The sequence below is a fragment of the Bombus fervidus genome, chromosome 11 (assembly GCF_041682495.2).
Source record: "Bombus fervidus isolate BK054 chromosome 11, iyBomFerv1, whole genome shotgun sequence".
In the NCBI taxonomy this organism is placed as follows: Eukaryota; Metazoa; Arthropoda; class Insecta; order Hymenoptera; family Apidae; genus Bombus; species Bombus fervidus.
The window spans coordinates 11,225,477-11,239,315 of record NC_091527.1 but is presented as its reverse complement, the minus strand read 5'-3'; the positions used below and the strand labels follow the sequence as shown (position 1 = coordinate 11,239,315).

At 34.0% G+C, this 13,839-nt stretch overlaps 1 protein-coding gene across 8 annotated transcripts in view; it reads right to left on the bottom strand.

Annotated features, from left to right (window-relative positions):
* Window positions 1-13,839, bottom strand: part of Dsx (transcription factor doublesex) — a 109,409-nt gene that overhangs the window by 35,160 nt on the left and 60,410 nt on the right. The window lies entirely within an intron of this gene.

Sequence of the window (13,839 nt, the reverse complement as noted above, 5' to 3'; positions counted from 1 at the left end):
TTTTATGTCTTATATCTTTTCAAAGACGAAGTATAATTTTATAATCGAAATACTACCGAAATTGTTTAATAAAATTGCTCTTAACTACACCTTTCTCGTAACGAGAGCGTTGACGTTGACACCATGGAATGTTTCTCCACCGATTATCGAACAAACGCTGCTGTACGAAATAATTCAATACGTGTCTTTTCGACAGAGATGCACGCAGCTTCTCTTTACTTTACTTCGGATTACAGTGTAAAGGAAAGCATCGCGTTAGGCATTTCATCGTATTAGAGATTAAGGCCAAAAGAAAATTTAATCGGGATAAGGAAAAGCTACTCTAAAGAAGAAACTAAGCTACCCGATTATGGAGGGTGACAGTAAAATTTGGAGAGGCACAAAATTATATAGAATGCGCTTTATATTACTTGTAACCAATAAATTCCGAATTTTCTATAATTAAGTTGCACACGTACATGTGTCATATCCGACGTATGTGTTACATACAGACACGAATATTTAAAGATAATAAAATTGGTGAAGATATAAGAATCCATTTTAAAAATAAGCAATTATTTAGAGAAATACACGTAAATAAAATAACTAAAAATAGCATCGTCTTCCTTTCTTCGTGTCTGTCTTTCCTGAGCATCGCAGAAGACTTCGGTCGAATAAAGTCGACTGGACAATCTTATTCTGTGAATATCTAATAGGCAAATAAAGCAACGCCGTGTCTGCCGACAAAATGGATCGGAGTGAGACGCTAGTGTGAAATAGGCGGGAACCGCTTTCACCATTCAAGCTGTCCTCGACACAATAGAACTTAGGCAAGAAGAGATCATCCCTAAAAGGTCTAAAGGGGATTCTAAAGACTGTGCACCCTGAATTCCAGCGGGTTATAACCAATAGGAATCCATCCATTCATGCATCAAAATGGCCGATATTCGAGGCGTGGTTTTCACAACAGCTACGCTACATGCACAGAGGAACTGCGGGAGAACCTACCACCCCATGGCACAAACATGACGACGACCACAATGCTAGTTGCTCGATTTCGTGCTACCATTCTACCACTTAATTACTGCTATTTCTGTTTCATTCTGTTTCATTGCCAACTTTCGCGTTAGCTGAGTTAATCGACAACGTTCCGAAGTTTCCACTGTATTTTGTGACTCTTTCCAGGGTAAAGAAACGATAACAGAAGAAGGTAAACGCGTCTACGTAATATCCGTTAGCAGATGAATTTTCATTGATTTTCTCATTTTAACTCGTTAAGGACCAACACCGCGTTTATAATTTCTATTTGATCAATTCATATCGTCCATTGAATTCTCATTGTGATTACGAAAAGTAATTCCGAGAATTGGCTTGATTAATACTATTTTTGTTGTTATTACTATTTCCAGAGGTAGGATCACAATAGCTATTATTCTATTCTTTGGATAAATCTATCGCACCGTTCTGAACCGAAAAACCTTTATTGCACATTCTTACATGGACTAGGGATAAAAACAAGAGAACATCTTAAACCTATCCATTAAATCTATCGATCGTATCTAGGACAATCTTCTAGTTACTGTTTATCGTAACTAGCGCATCTGCATATGGACGGCGAGCACGAACTCACGTTGTCATTTTCACCAATTTTCATTACTGTTCAAACTATTTTTATTTGATATATCCATTTGGCAAGAATTTTTCCTCCGATTTTATGCAATTATCATTAACCAAGAATACCTTGTAATTCTACCTTGCGCTGAAGCTACTCTTACAATGTGTGCAAACGCGATATTAAAATAATTTAGTTCTAATTTAATTGGTAATTATTATTTCGAAAAAGGCGTAGTTTCGATGACTGGCCAACTAGTATTGGTCAAAATAGGAACGCGTGCAGCAATGCAATCATAATTGAAAATTATCTGCAAGTTAGTACTTTCAATTAGACGTAGAATTAGCGATACGAGGTGATAATATATTCACTTTGTCGGTCATACTTTAGATAATCGACAAGGTCAAGGAAAAAAGAGATGAGTAAAGACCTGCATTTTTATAAATCATTTCAATTGGACGTAGAATTAGCGATACGAGGTGATAATATATTCACTTTGTCGGTCATACTTTAGATAATCGACAAGGTCAAGAAAAAAAGAGAAGAGTAAGGACTTCTTATTTGGAAGAACTGGAAATCATAAAAAAAAAAAAGATCAATTCACCCTTTAAGGAAGAAACAGGATTGCATTTGGGAGAAAGAATTGATTGTAACCACGTAACCGAGAAGTTGAAAGCTGAGTTGCAAATTGCGTGCACTGAGACGAAAAAGACCTTGAATCGCATCGTACATCTCATTCGCGTGATGTTAGCCTTAATTTGGAATAAATACACACACGCGCGCGCGCACACACACGTTCTTGTCAAGGTGTAAAGGTAGTCTGCATCGTTTTGAAATCTACATAAGTAGAATATTTTAAGCTTATAAAAATGAAATATTAATCCCAGTATTTAAACATACAGATAAGAAAAAGAGTTCTGAACTGTAAGGACATAGCTTCAGGATTATAGGGACATAGGTATGTACCATACAACAAATAGCGATAAAGATTCATGTTTTTTTCGTCTGACCATTCCTCTGTCTTTTATAACTATAGAAGATTCCTGTAAAATAAATAATACCCGTTTCATACGCGTTCATCCCCATTTTTCGTCCGATCGAACGAAATCGTTGAGCAATTATTTCAATAATACAAATAACTTTCATCGAATTTATTAACTTTCATAAACACTGACGCGGAACCGCGAATCGAACTAGCATCGGTAGATATCGTAGCTAAAAAAAACATGTGCTATCTCCGACCATAATAATTTTTGCAATTATATTAAATAGTGTAATGCTATTAGCATTGATAACTTGAGAGAAAATTGCATTCCGTCGAAGAGGAGTGTTCAAGACGAAGGTTCGCCTTTCCTTACTCTCCTTCTCTTTTCCAGGCATCGATGCTTCGTTCAATATCGAATGATTTATTTCGAGGCTCCGGTCGGCCAGATGAATCTGACGTGTTCGAAAGCCGTACATAAAAACGCTGCTCCATTCGTAAATTATATTTAATAGCGTGGCTTCGCATGCACAGTCGCTGGTTAATTCCGTTCTGGCGTCGCGACTGTCGCCCTCTTATCGTTCGTCATTTGATTCGATACGTGCTCGAACCACGATAATTCATAATTTAGTCCTCGATGAAAAATTATCGGTCGGCTGTCCGAGGATGGTGATTTAATGTCACCAGAAGGAATTGTAATTCTAGCATGCGCTCTCTAATTACGTGTCAGACATACACTATTAATACTTATCAACCTCCCGCCTCTTTTGATACATGCTTCCAGACATTGTTCGATAACAAACAACATATACAATGTATAGGAAGATTCTCTCGCTGGAGATCACGAAAAAAAACCGCTGATCGAACATTGCAACGTCACAAGTGACAACGTGTCATTTTCGGTTCTCGCATATTTATACATACAGTGAAGCGTAATTAGACGGATAGTGACGGTTACACCGCCTTTTAAGGAAAAACTCTAGTAAGAGAATCATCCTGTTCTGTGTCCTTTCGTTCAACATTTGTTAAACAAATCAATCTTTCTCAAAACATATAAAAGGTCAACTTATAATTTCAACCGAGTGGCTAATAATCTGCTACAATGTTTGTCGTTTGATACGATTGTAACAGAAGATCTGAAAAAAGAAGGAGCTTCTGTTGAATAAATCAAATCGAGAAACAACCCGAAATGAGCGTTACAGAAGTATAGAATTTATAATAGCTTTAAAAAAATATAGAATCGAACAGTAGCGAATGAGAAATGTTATGAAATCTGTTCTTTTGCGTTTAGTTCTAATGTTACAAACTTACAAAAATTCGGGAATAAGCACCGACCTTGTAACGGATATCCGTTGTCACGTTCTACGCGAAACATACTGTTTCACGGCCGAAAAAGAGAGTAGAAATATCGCTGAGCGCTTTCGAAAATAGGATTCGCAGCTGCACCCGCTTTTGCAACGGCTTGCAGTAATTGCCATAACTTCCGGTAATACTAACAATCGCGTGGCGTTACTAAAGTGCGATTCGTCGTGAACAGTAGCACCGCTCTAAATATAATGTATCGATAAACGACGGTTTTTCTTTTCTTTCCCTTCGCCCACGGTTGTGTTATTGTTTATACGTAGCTATACTAGTTATCGTCACGTGGCCCAGTGCGTCACATTGACAAGTTCCAAGAATCACACGCTACTTATTCGATATAACATTGATTTCTATCTTTATTTCTAATTTTTTATTGGAAGATATAGTATACGAGTGCCGTTCATAAGTACGAGGATATATACAGACAAATAAGCTTCGCTTGAAAAATTATCAACTAATTGTTAAAACATCGTACTGTAATAAATCCTTAATTAATTAAACGATAAATATCTTTCTCGCAGGCTAGAAAGAAATCGAGCATGACCGGGTTAAAACTTGTTATAACAAATTTCTGCCTCAATTACGCTTTCTTAATTACGTTTCTGAAAATATAAATTTGCATAAGTATCCACAGTTTATTTATTACTGTGTATATAACCATGTTACTGTTCTATAAGAAACTATAGTAATGTTCCTAATTTATGATTCATGAACTGTACAACTTTGCAAATAATATTATTTGAACTTTGCAAGAGGATCCTGATAATGTTACTGCTAATATTATTAGAAGCATCCGCTGAACACGGAGCGTAGAAACAAATTCAACTGCGTCTAGCGAGTGTTACTATTTGTGATCGTATAGCTGTGAAACGTCTCAAAGCTCTGAATTAACTACCGGTCATTGGCGTCGTCGAACATTTACGATTCAATGGTTAATTAGTTGTTCCGTGCACAGTGTATCCAACCGTGTAGATGTTTTATACGCGACTATTGAACCATTTGTATAAATAGCCGAGTTGAGCGATTTATCGCAATGCAGGAGAAAATTACACGCTTTTTTGTGCTACCTCTTAACTCCATATTCAATTTATGAAACGAAATCGAATATTTCAAAGAAATAAATTTTCCAATCTTTCTACGAGGTTGCAGTTTACCGTACACTTCGATTTCAATTACTTATCTTTGTAATCTGTTTTATATTGTAGTATAGTAGAGTCTCGATTATTTGAACTAATCAGTTACAAAAGAAACAGGATAATCAAAAATAACGATTGCAATTTTGATTGGGTTTCGTAAAAAAAAAAAGAAATTAAAATTTATTCCAAATTATTACATATATATCTTGTTCTTAAAAATATTCTTAAAATATATGGTACTAATTTCATTATGATAAATTATTCGCCAATAAAAACATTAAAACAATGAAATAAAATCGTAAGTAGAGGTAGCAGTGACCGGTTGCATCATACGAAACTATTCTTTCAGCTTGTTCATCGAAGTTATAATAACCGAAGTCGGCACGAAATGGCTGAAAACTTGTCATATTATTCGAAAGTCTTTCAAAGTTGAGGCGGTTCAAACGGTCACTTTACGACAGGGTACCGACGCCGCACAATACCGGCCCTCTTAGTTTTACATATCGTAAAGTGCGTGCACGAGCTAAAGAATGCATATAAATCGGCTCGCCTGCTGTTATGTCTCCGGCGTGCAAAGGCCCGTTTACCATTTTATGCCTTCGGGTCATTTAAACTTCCTCTCTCTTTCGTTTCGTCACTACCCCTCTTTTGCTTCACTCCTTTTCTATCGTCAAGTCTCCTTGAAATTAAGAGAAAAAGGAAATCCCAAAACTTATCATCTTTGAGACGAAAATGAGGAACTCGACTAAGTGACTCGAGAAGCGAATATGTTGTTTGAAAAACATAAATTCTATATTTGTAACAATTCGTTCGTAAAATTCAGGTATTATATTTTGTCTGAATATACGATATCGTTTTTTGAAGTAGAAATGGTTGAAAGGCGTATGCCTCGATTATGTCTCAGATATACTAATACTTCATACTTAAGAAGATAATAAGAAACTGATTTTTTAAAAAGTAGCAAAGACTTCAGCAAAGTTATCAAGGAATCTCTTCAACCTAACTGTAATTTACTGTATTTACTTCCATAAGTTTATTTATCGTGGAGCTGTAACACAAGTAACAGGAGATTCCAAGGTAAATTTTAAAAAGTGATGCTTTTGTAACCTTACCATTCTGTATATATTTTTCAATTTTGAAGTTGATCATTGTGATTTCTGAATCGATTATACGCGCGTACGAATTTCCAATTTTATGAATAACGTGTAACACGAGGTTCTCCTTTCTTCTTACAACTCACTTTTTTATCTCGTTGCTCTTACATTCACTTCCTTATTTTCTTTTCACAATTTACGTTATTGCCATGTTACAAGTCGTTACGACAAAAGCTAATTAAAGAGACTAAGGAGAAAAGGAGCGTTGAACGATATGGCAACATTCACCTTTCCGACCTAAGTTCTTGCCTTCAACGGCTTTAATTTCGGAGAAGATGGTTTTATGTTTTATCTCGATTCTTTTTTCTTTCCTCGAAGACTGATTTTACGATAGCGCGCATACCTTATTTTTTCCGCAATTTACGGAACAAGAATTCTCGACCACTCGATCTCGTATCTTTTATGAAGAAAAGCAAAAGAGAACCAAACTGTATTACTGTACGAAGAAATTTCGATGGTAACGATGACCATTCCCAACCACAGCGAACGCTCAACGACGTATAAACATAGTCATCCTTCGTATAGAACGATTATTCGATGATACTTAACTACAGTCACTCTTAATAACATAAGGGCTAATGGTGGTCACGTGAAATTCACTGGAAAGTATCAAAGATGGTATCGTTTTATAGAGGAGTGTAAAAATTTCTGACCACATAGGGATTCAATAATTTCTGTTCCAAAAGCTACATTAATTTTATTAAATTAAATATAATAAAAAGTAAAAATTTAATGATGATGAAATGCACAGAATGAGCAAGATAATGTAGAAAATATAAAATATCGAAAGTATAACACTCTTTAGAATATTCGGTAGAGTCAGACAATTTTCTACCAAAGTCCCATTGTTTTGGATATATTTATAAAACTATGAATTCGCGTAAATATCCGCAGTGCAAATATCGCTAATGTCAATTAAAAGTCAGAATAAAGCATAATACGTTATTGCCTGTTTTATAAGAAGCTTTCGATATGCCTTCCTTTCTTCTATTTGAATGCACACTCGCAGGTGTAAATTACGAACAGACACATTGTTCGATATGCAAAACAGTTTTTTTTCTAATTGTTATAACGTCCCACTAGTTCCCCTAATTACTTAATATTTCAACTTTATAATTTATATTCTCTTTAATTTATGAAACGATATATTCCACTGTATGTGCAATATAAATTAATGCTGTCGAACCTAAAGAGTTTGTCAAAACAGGATACGGATTACAACAAACAGGATTAGAAGGAGTTAAAATTAATTTGAATCTAATCCACGCTCTTCTGGTACCTGTAACCCAACTATACATATATCAATTAGGAATTAGTCACATACTAATTTAATTCTACGATCGTTTTATTTAAATCCATCATAGAAGGATACTAATCACATCTACAGGATATATCGCAAGGAATACCATACACTTCAATTTTATTGTCTTTACCATTTCCCGAATACTTGTTATAAAAAAGCTATCGCCTGACGCTTATAAAAGTGTTACTAACTCTGAAGGATCTTAAAACTTTAACTTGAACCTATGCATATAAATTCATAATGGAAGGCAGGAGGAAAAGGAACATTGGATATACATGAAACTTACTAGGGTAATTAACATACGTTTCATTAAAAAAGAATAAGAACGATCGGAGATTGTAGCAGTTTAAGGTTACAGAAAAAATAATTTCATCGGTGGGAGTCATTACAAGTATAAAAACTCTAGACTTCCCCAATAGGTTGATCAGCTTATCCATTTCATTAATCATTCGTCGGTGGTAATTAAAATAAACTAATAATTGGCAAAGCAAATGTTCTTCATCTTTAATTGCAAGCAACACAATGTACACATATAATACGTACACGTGGCACAATAACCAAAATTAATTAGTATTCGGCAGACGCACAGATCATTATCAATAGGTATGTGTGTATCGGTAGCAGGAATCATTATCTCTCAACGCATCGTGTATATTGTTCTCGGCCGGAAGATGGATAAAACATGTATCGTTAGGGTCTTCACGTACGTTGTACGCGGCCTAGAAAAGAAGATACACCGATGATCACCTTATGAAACTATATATAAGGAAGCGTCAATATCGATTAATTAGTATCGCTTGTTGAGAAATCGTCTAAAGATGCGTTTAAATCGAGCGAACGAATGCTCTGTTCTTTCCTTTCTTTAGAAAAATTCAAGCGAAAACGAGGAATCTTTTAGCGTTCGGCGATTAGTTTGCCGAATTAGAAATCGAACATCCGAAAGAATGTTTTGAAAATGTTTGTTCGATAGTTTCAACTGCGGAATAAGCGAGCGAATGGTTTTCTCATCGTTTCATGGAGCATTAATAACAAATGTTTGTTTAAATTTAAATGATTCGTTCGATATACATAGATATACAAAGACTAACCAGATTTTATGCCTCTGTGACTTTGTATTTTTTTTTCTTCTAACTTTTTTCTTATAATTAACACAGGAAATTTATAATAAGACAATTCTGGTATAATTCTTTAATAAATCAAGCCTTTTCATCTACGTACGAGAAACATGGTCTATTTGAGGAAGTCTCTACATATAGATAGAGACTTTTAATGGAGTAATTCTTGTATCATTTCTCGAGATAAACGCAATTAGAGCACAATTATGAATGCTACTTTTTATATCTCGTGCTACCACAAAATGTAAAAATTCACGTTCCATGTAATTTCCTAAACATATTGAATAGTTTGAAATTATTCTGCAAAATTCTATTTCTAACGATCTATTCGGAAAAGACGAATGTTTTCAAAGGAGGTGAAAATAATTGCGAAAATATTCAATAGATAGTTAAAAGTTACCAATAAGCACGATAAAAATATACGTTGTTTAATAAAATACCAATTTCATGAGAGATACATTGCTTGTAAATCTTTTCGAAGCTTTGCTACGAACTTTTTTCGAACAACCGGTACTAGTATTATTTGGTTCGCATCAGATTAAAAGTAGCACATACCTCGTAAACGGATATTTAATCATCGAGTTGGACGTTAAAACATAAATCTTGTATATGATAAGCGACGTGTTAATCGTCAAATTTATTAAGCAGTCTCTGAATATCTTGTTCGATCGAATAAGAGAAATCGAACCGCTGTGAAATGGGTTATAACTTGATTTACAATCTCATTTGATACGATTTCATTTCTCGATAGCTGGATACCGTACATTAAACTAAAAAACAGCAAATGTAAGATTTCGCTTTGAGATATTATTTCCTTAACTACCTATGGTGTTTTTCAGGGAAATTTATTTTTCCATCAATTTTCAATATATTTTAGAAAACATAAACACCTGTACGTGACAATAAAAACATTTCCCTTTTGTACAAAAAAACATATAAAATTTGTATAAACTCGACAGTCTTTCTTCAAGGTAATAAGATGAACAATCGACACGTGCGCGTAATTTTACGTAGAACGTATAATTTCTTTTGCCAGTCGAACGATTCAAACGATTCGCTGTTTTTATTACGATGTTTTTATTCTATAAATAATCGATATTGAAAAAGTTCACTAGTATTACAAATTGCTCAGAAAAGGAAGAAACGATAATAATGAATTGGTTATAAGAATCAACGAACAACTCATAACACAGCGACTGATATATGCGGAGACTGACTCGAGGCGTTCTATCTTCGCATAATCACAGGCTTATTACGCAAACTGCGCCGATGCACGCACAGTTGTAGAGCACGGGATGGTGTGGGAATCACGCTACCACCGCTGAGAAGTAGATACAGTTCTGCAAACGTAACGTGTAAAAAATCACAGTTGTAAAAATGTTAACGTCATCCATGACTTGTATTATTATAATGAAATCGATTATGAGAATGTCTATGCACAATTCATATTTTTATTCGTATTTTTAAAAAGTCGTATAACTACAACGAAAACATGTTAAATAAACCGTGCAAAAGTTAATAACGTGTGTTGAAAAAAAGCCGTGTAAAAAGAGCCTCGAGTGTATGTAAAGAAATACAGCTGAAGAACACCAGACACTTGTTGCAAATTTCATATTATACTAATATAGCAGTAAATATTATAAACCAGTTTTCGCATAATGTTACTAATTTATAATTATAGGGTATTTACATATTAACTAGCACAACCGGTTCAATTCGATTTGGATGTATGGTGATCACGCAAGCGAAGATTTAAATATATATAAAAGTTGTAGTAGAAAATTTTTCATTTTTTTATAATTGTTTCCAGACTAAAAACAAAGAAAGTAATCGCTTATAATTGTTTTCTCGTATATACATAAAATTCTAGTAATAGTTAGGTGAAACTGCACAAAAACAGCTGAATGATCGTGATGTTCATTACGTAAGCCCGATCAATTGCATTGTGAAGGATGTACGTAAGTCATAACATTGATAAAAAGTATTAGATAAAGCGCTCCAAATTGTAGTTGTGACAGAACGGTTGAATATTTCGCTTGATAAATACGCGTGCTATAGTTGGCCGCGAATGCATTTGCGATAAGCGAGTGTAACGTACATTGTAGCGGCTAATGTCAAGGAAATCCAACTCTTCTATGCATGTAATGTACGTTCTACACTCTCGTCTATGCGAATACAAGAGCGTAAGAGAACACAATCGGCTGCACACAGCGAAATATACACTTACAATTAGTAGATCACGAGACGTGATCGCCCCGAGGAAACCGTACGCTAGCGATGGGAATGATACGATATCGATCGGTGCGATCGAAATCAGAAATTTGCGTAGGCATTGATTAACTCTCGTATAGCCGAAACTGAATCGTTATTGCATCGAATATTTTATTTTAAAACGATAACATTTTATCTTGTATAACTTTTTGCTCGTTCAGTGTATTCTGTGCACATATGGATATATAATATCATAAATTAGAAATTAATTTGTTGGCAGTTAAAATAGTTTCGACGCAGAAATTGAAAGGAACTAAGATCACAATCAAAAATTACTTTTCTAAACTGGAATTCAAAATTTTAGCACTTTGCCCAAACATTTTGCATACATAAAGGCTACTACTATTATGTGTATATATATATATATATATATATATATATATGTTGTATTTTAAAAAGAAAAAAGCGCAAGAAGGAATAAAAAAACAATCGTATTGTTAAGAATCATAAAAAGATGCAAATATCACATTGAAACGCAAAACAGACATAAATGTGTATACATAGAAGTGTGTCATTCGGCAACTAACGAAGCTACGTAGCTATAATATTGGCGAAGCTATGGAGATATAATTTCCATTGGACAAGGCTTACATTCTCAGAAATCTCAAATCGTAAGAACGATATAAATTCGAGAAAATTTTACATCAACTTGCTTCGATTACCTGCTGCAAGTAACTATCGCTCGTGCAAACACACCGACGATAATTCCATCGTTCGTAGTGTCAGTGCGCATGTCGCATAGCATCCTTTTCTAACGAGATGCGGAACGTATCTTGCTTTATCACTCGTCTTGGTTTAATCTTAAGCTTTCAGTTACGCAAGGCTACCGTAAAAATTGCCAATTCTCAGACAGATTACGTCTAGACTGCTCTTTTCTAACCAATTGTTATCATTTATTAATAAAAATTCATCTTTCTCATATATCTGATTAAAAACGTTAACTCGATTAAAAACTTTCTATGTAAGTTATTCTCTGGTTGTAGGGGCTGGTGATGGTTTCGCGTGACACTTCAATCGCGCACGAATCTTTGCTCCCTCTGAGCTACATTTCCGCGCGCCTTCTTTCGACTTCTTTTCATTGCAAGACAGGACGTTCTACTTCAACTTCTCGTAAGAGAAACATCATCGGATATAACGCACAAAGCTTTATACTTTATAGGCAGTATAATCGAGAAATATTCCACTTGTGCGAAATAATTCGCACGAATGCTGAACGTTTTAGAAAATATTTGAAATTATAATGATTGTATCTAATTACATTAAAATAGGCGTGAAATTTTCCTTTCTATTTTTTTTCTTGTTTCTTTCTTCCCTCGAAGGAGGGCGATAATTCCTTGGTAATACTTTGTAACTTATCTATAAATCGATTTTTAACGCATATGTTGTCAACTGATAGTAACGAGTGCTTTACACATGACATTATTTGATATAGCAAATCATTGCTCTTTAATAGGACTTTTTCCTGATAACATTTATATTTTTGATAAAAACGATTATATTTTCAAATAGCTGTGATTTTCTTTATAATTTTAGATAGATTTCGATATATAAATTACCACCAATTTCATTTGTGTGATTTAGAATTAATAATTGCAAATGATATTAATAATTTACAATGATAACAATTTTAAGAAGTTATAATTATAAAAATATGCTTGTGGGATATACCCGACAATATTACTTCGAAGATTCTCAACTATCGTATATATTTAAAGAGAAGATTTCCACGTTTCAACTTTCAGAGGATCGCTACACTGCAGCTACTGGATAGCATTGACTTGATACGAATGAATAACGTGTAACCAGTTTGTTTCCAACCTATTAACTCGCATAGACGAAACAATTTGTCATGTCGGTTATGGATATTTTTCAAGTAGTAATTTATTTTTTTAAAGATTATTTCTTTTCGAACGCGTCTATTTATGCATATATTTATGCGTATATTTTATATTTTTATTAAACGTATGTTACACCATTCCATGAAATCCCACTTATCCGATCTGGCTTTAATCGATCTTCGCTTAAACCGGCTACATTTTCTTTGGAAGGAATTCCAGGAATAAATAAAGAAACCCCATAAAGAAAACCTTAATCGAACGAGTGACTAGATACATTCTACGAATTTAATTACGAAATAAAATAAAATGAACAAACTTGAAATCTAGCAAATTATAATGTAATTTAGTTTTTTGATACGAAAACGAAGCTCAACAATTATTATGGTCTTAAAATATAAATGAACATTCGTTGAATATTTATCGAATAAATTCTTAATCTTCAACGTAGTTAGCTACTATTTTTCAATATAGCAGCAGTATTGTAGAATCAGTGTTCAATGTATACATATTCCTAAATATATTACAAGTGTATAAATAATTATAATTAAAATCGTATGGTGAAGATAGGATGGGATTATACGTATAATCTTAATTCGATCTCAATAAAAGTGAACATTATTTGTTGACATTGGATGTCTGTACACGTAAAGTGGAATATTTTAAATTCCTTTTTTATGATTCAAAGCATTCAAAAGTCAATCGGTGAACATTACACACGAGTCTAATTTAATTGATTGAATATTAAATTATTATCACGATCCCTGTCGTAATCCTATATTTTTTCGTTTTAAATTCTTTATACGGAGTAAAACGTAATTTATATTATTACGAATAATAAATCGATACATCCATAATCACGCGATTTGTCGTCATTAACGTTTAATTTCGTAACTACACGAAAATCAAATTGAGGAACGATCCACCTTATCGATTAATTCAAGAAAAAGAGAGAAAAACGCTACGAAGCAACTACCGCTGGTATATCCAGCTACTATAATAAAACCATTTTTATAAAGATGGGTCGAGTGTAATCGCAAGATCAAAGAAACGCCTTGAACGACGTCCACCCGATGTAAAATGAATACAA